The 6,081-nt window shown below is 36.9% G+C and overlaps 1 non-coding gene across 1 annotated transcript; it reads right to left on the reverse strand.

Annotated features, from left to right (window-relative positions):
* Positions 1-412: 412 nt before the first annotated feature.
* LOC145123103 (small nucleolar RNA R71) lies at positions 413-519 on the reverse strand. The gene has a single exon (XR_013714982.1). It is a non-coding gene; the product is annotated as a small nucleolar RNA R71 (small nucleolar RNA).
* Between the last annotated feature and the right edge of the window lie 5,562 nt (positions 520-6,081).

The raw sequence follows: 6,081 nt of genomic DNA on the forward strand, positions 1-6,081 counted from the left end.
GAAAATGACATAAAAAGTGAGGTTGAAGAGATGGTGGATATCACAAGAAGAACCATGGGGATTACAAGAAGAGGATATGTGAAGATAATACACCAGGTTTTGTACCACCCGAGATACCATCTAAAAGAAGTTTTGAGCTTAAGGGGCACATTTTGTTAATGCTCAAAGACATACCTTTTGCCGGGAAAGAGTACACAGATGCATTCAAGCACATATATTAAGTAAAAGACATTGCAAACTACTTCAATTTTCCAAACGTGCCACACAAATTAGTGTTACTTAGGATGCTTCTGGTGACATTTACTGGTGAAGCTAAGGTTTGGTTGAAATCACTCGCATCAGATCCATTACTACATGGGCAAATCTTCATGACGCTTTTATTGAGCAATTTAATCCACTTTCTAAGATCTCAAAGCCCAAGAAGAATATTGCTAATTTTCAACGAAAGGTTGGAGAGTCCTTATATGAAGCAAGGGAGAGATACAAGGGTTTGCTTAGGAGTTGTCATGAACAAGATCTCAATTTCCAACAAGAAGTATCCATTTTATATGTTGGAGTGAACGTCACAACAAGGCAACTTCTTGACTCTCAAGGACCAATGACAAAGAAGGAACCAACCACTATTAAAGATTTGATTAAAGAGTTCGCGAAGAATTCACGTGAGTATCATAACCCACGAGAGGATGTTACTAGAGATAAAGGAGATAGAGGGAACGAGAACATCGCTGCAGTTTTGGCAAAACTAGATAATATGGATCGGAGGATGACAAAGATGGGTCAATATATCCATGCAATAAGAGTTGGGTGTGATAATTATTGCGGCCCACATTTGACTAAGGATTCTGATCTAGATGAGAATGGTAACCGAAAAGAAAAAGTTTGTTACTCAAGTGGTGAATGATATGATGAAGATTGGAGGAATCCCAAAAGGAATGGTTGCCATATGAAGAGTAAAAGAAGCATAAGGATGAAAAATTTAGACAAACCGGTAGAGGTTTTTACCAAAAAGAGAAACAACCACCTTAGAAGAAGATTGATTTTGAGTCGTACTTCATGGGTTTATCGAAGCCTCAGAAAAAAGGCATGATGCTATGATGAAGTATTGAATCGAGTTATGAATGTAGAATCAGAGTAATGAGAATTAAGAACACCAAGAGTAAATAAGATCTTGTTTCAGCTCAATTATGCTTCACGATTACAAAGAGAGAATAGACAATACAGACTTCCAAAACCCTTTTCTAACTCTAAGTAACATTTCCTATTTATAGGAAAACAGTAAAGCATACAAAAAAAATTATAAAGGACTAAGCTTTATAGTTTCGACACAAAATGCCTTTGTAAAATTACATTACATTTCGACACCTTACAATATAATTTTGACCCTTACAATCTCCCCCTTTGTAAGTAGTGTCGAAATCAGTTGATCAAAACTTGAGCAGCTAAGTGTAATGTTCTTCGAATCTCAGCATACCAATTCATCACCTTCTTTAGTTCTGCCTTATCTCCATCATTATTCTTCTTACAATTATTCATACGAACAATTAAGTTCGTATACTGTGCAGTTGTATATCTTTCAATTTTGCTTGTTTGAAAAAAGAACTTTGATGGCTTTCCCTTCTTATTCTTCCCATCAAAAACTATACCAAAAGGCTTCAAACATATTTCACCATCTACATACTTCTTCATCTGAGCTTCACTCATTGCCTTGATTTTAGGAGCAACAATTTCCTTTTCTACTGTAGCAGCCAACTCAACGTCTGTGATAGCAAGACAATCATAGTAATTGTCTATAAAAGTTTTATATGACCTAGACCCAATTTCAACACATCATTGCTTGTATTTTGGAGTTTAGAAGCATCTAAATCCTTGAGTATATATGCAACTTGAATTAAATCATTCAAATTCATCAAAGGAAAATCAGCAATGGAAAATTCGAAAGTTTCTTTGTTTGCCCTCACTACATGATATCGAAAATTCTAAAGCATATTTTCAAACATTTCCCCTTTTGATATACCAAGTACTTGAACAATTTTCACCAGTGACCAAACATCTTCTTGTTCCTTTCCCAACACTGCATAAAATCTCAACTTCATGTGAGAAAAATCATCGTTGTTCTCAAATCTGTTCACAACCTTGTATTGAGTAGTGAGAAACATCATCTCATTGATAGGAAAATCAAGTTGATTTATATCTGAGTTCTCAATTGCATAACTCTTTCTTGGCTTTTTCTCGAATTCATACATTTCATTGTATGTAACTCTTGCTTCAATGTTTTCATAACTGTGCAATTTTATTGGATCACCTTTGTTTCACTTGAACGAAGCATCAAAATACTCTGAATATGATGCTGCTTTTCCATTTCAGCTTCAATTTCAGCTTTTCTTTCTTCTTTCGGCTTTTCAAGAAGAATTGTTTTCCCTTTGTCTGAAGTTTTTGTTGTTTCCTTGGGTTTCGAACTACTTCCCTCTTTACCAGCTGACCCAATTACAATGCCTTTAGAGATTGGCCTTGTAGTAACAACAGTTGATATTACGGGTTCAGCTTGCGAAATTATTGGTTTTGAACTCGGAATGTGAGTTGTAAAAACTTTGCCAACTACTTTCACTTCATCATTTGTAATTCCTGATGCACCTTCTCCTTTACCAACATTCACCTTTTCTCCCCCTTGCACCCCTGTAAGAACATGTGGGGCATTCGTTGGTAAGACAGTGGCAAACTGAGACAAGGGAGCCAACATTTTTTGAATTACAGCTTCGAAATAACAAAACTTCTGATCAATAAACTCAGGTGTAAAAATGGATGAGGAACTAGGTTTCGAAACAATGCCCTTCAATTCGTCAAGTAGAAAAGTAACTTTTTCAAAACTTGTAACAGCAGCTGTTGCATTCTAATCAAATTTATGATCAAAGGATTGATGAATTTTAACGAATGTTGTAACAGCATCCATGATAATATCAACTTTCTCAAGAAGAGAAGAGTATTTGGTATCCATCTCATGAAGTTCTTTGGATACATCAACCTTCAGTTCTTCAATCTTGGGATTGACATTCTCACGAACCGTTTTAACATCTTGTACAAACAGAACATGGCGTTCCTTTGCAATCCTTTTCAAATCCTTGAGCTCATCATTAAACGTTGAAGAGTCAGACTTGACTCGCAACTCGTTACATTTATCCATGGAATCAAGATTTCCAAAAAGACGAGATTCAGATTCATTAATCAGTTTCTCCACTTTCTTGAACAACCGAACTTCCTGAGCTTTAAGCATCACATCAATTTCAATACTGGAGACAAAATTCTTACCCCATGCGTCTGCTTGGGATTGAAGTACTGAATTGAGCTTTTTGTTTAGAATCTTGAACTGCTTCCCGGACATCAATATATGATCTGGGATATCATCTTCTTCGGGATCAAATTCCAAATCAGCAAATGAACCTCCAAACCCCTCATCATCAGTATCTTCATCGTTAAGAGGTTTAGGTGGATCAGTGGATTGGGATGAAAAGAGAGACGTGATGGGATGATCAATGACCATATCAAAAGTAGGAGAATGAGTGCTTGGAGCAATAGAGGTGATTATTGGTGGTAAAGAAGTATTAGTTTGAACAGTGACAGGTTCAATAATACCTTGAGAAACAACAAGATGTTCATCATTCGAAACTTCTTCACCCATATTGACATATACATTCGTATTAGATACGTGTGTAGATATGCCTGAGGTTCGAACCTCCTCATAAAATGATTCAGTTAACGAACCCTCGGGTGGTATGTCCGAAGTCTTCATAGGAATCGACACTTGTGTGGATGTACCAAATATAGTAGATGTGTCTACTATCGAAGTTTCCACAGAGCAACTTACAATTCCTGTCATTTCGAAAGTTGACTTGGCAGGTGAGTTCTGTGTAGAGGAAGGATTACCAAGTTGAGAATCAGGAACAATTTCTTCATCTTCATCAACTTGAAGAATCAACTTTCACTTCTTTGGCTTCTTGGTCTTGCTAGAGATATGATTGGCAACATCCTCAGCCCTGCGCTTCTTTGATGATGGTGATACAGGTGTAGGAACTTCACGAAGAACAACACCTTTTCTTGTGACATGGGGCTTCCGAATCATTGATGGTGAAAAACTAGATGACCTCTCAGTAGATGGTTTGGATCTATAAGACATCTTTTTGATACGCTTTAAGACACCAGACTTTGTTGGAGTTAGCTTCTTGGTATAATCAGGTTGGGTAGTTTCCTGAGATTTCTTAGACTTCTTCGAAACTTTCACCACCTCTGCTGGCTGTTTCTTTGGTGACTTAGAAACAATTGTGTCTTTATATGTTTTCTCAGGAGTTAAGACAGTCTTTGACTTCCGATATTTCTTCGAAGAGCCTTCATCAGGTTTTGATAGCAAAATACCAAGTCCATCATTTGTGCTGATGGAAAGTAGATAAGCCTCCAATACAGGATTCGAAGGATCAACGTTCTTTAGCATCCCATCAGGAATTCTAGCAACTGTTGGAAAAACATTTACATCATCTTCAATTGCCCTGGGGTAGTGATACTTCAAGAATTCAGCTTTGGGTTCATCAGCTGGCACCAAAATACCTTCCTTCTCATAGATAAATTGGAGAATGAGACTCCAATACCTTGCACATGAAATCCCATTAACCACATTCGTATTTTCAATGCTTTTCAAGAATTCTTTCCACAACTAAATTGCATAATCGACAAGTAAATCATAGTAAATACCAGCGACCATAGCATATACCTCCATACGCCCTTTGTCTAAACCAACGCTTCGACCAGTAAGACATCTAAGGTAAATCCCAAACATAAAATTCCACAAAATTGGAAGAGACGATTTCTTGAAATCACTAATCTTTGTGAGAGTAGGTTGATAACCCATCTCATTGAACATGTGTAACACTTGTTCATTTGAGACTTTGTAGAATGGTGGAGAATTAGGGATTTGAATAATTTTAACAAATAACTTCTTGGTTAGACGAAACTTCTTGTCATTAACTAAATTGAAAGTCACAGTATCCATCGTCTTGATGTAGGATGCAGTAGAACCCGCAATGGATAACCAGGACATTGCTACAGCAAATGCACTGAACAAGGCAGTCGATAGAACAGAATGTTGTAAAGCCACAATTATCATCTTGAGTTCTTCAGGGTAAACAGAAAGATCACCGTCAACTTGGTAATTTTTACTTTGAATCTTCATGAGGGGTTGTTGAGATGATACTTCGTCAGTGGTATTGGATTGAATAGCAGCCATGATTAGGGTTTTCTTTGAGAATCAAGAAAGGAAGAAAGCACAAATCGTTTGGAGATTTAGTAGAACATGTAAACTTAGAATGCTTATCCAGTTGCCTTTTATATATGCATCCCCTTTTGAATTTCATACGGTTATAATAAAAGATCGTGACACGTGGCCCTTGAAAGTTGCACTAGTTACCATCATAGACTCCATGTCAGAAAAAGTATAGGACACGATCTCCGAGAAATAAGCACAGTAACCAAACCGTCACATTAATAGTCGCTTCGTGAGTACAAGTGGATAAGGACAAAACCTTCGGAATTGAGGTCGGGCTCTTTCGTTTTAAGGTTTGAAAATGAAGTCATATGCCAGACTTGTCGAAATCATCAGCCTGAGTTGGTAATACTCAGAATCTCAAGGATTTCGTGAGTGCAGTGTGTCAAAGAAAAAGTTAAGAAGCAAAAAAAAATTTGGTTCTGTGATGTCGAAAAAAATTTCGGCATAAAGGCAGATAAATCCCGGGCAAATATTACTTCGCTATTCATCAAGAGAGATGTCTAGCAGCTTGTGTGTTTTCCCGTGAATTACAGTCGAATACTTATAGAGAAGTATCGAAGGGCCTCTTTTTGATAAGCTTCTTGGGTGGTTTGTGATTTCGTTACATATCAACACTTAACATAAATGTGAGTATTTGTAATAGAAATTACTTGTATGACCAGTGTAATCAGTGACAAGTATGCTTGGGAAGAAATATATGAAGTGACATCGAATTTCATAGGAAACTCACCCGGAAATCATATTCAAGAAAAAAAATGTTAGCTGGATTCTGT

This window comes from Lactuca virosa, chromosome 6 (genome assembly GCF_052849685.1).
Source record: "Lactuca virosa cultivar CGN04683 chromosome 6, Lactuca_virosa_CGN04683_v6, whole genome shotgun sequence".
Lineage (NCBI taxonomy): Eukaryota > Viridiplantae > Streptophyta > Magnoliopsida > Asterales > Asteraceae > Lactuca > Lactuca virosa.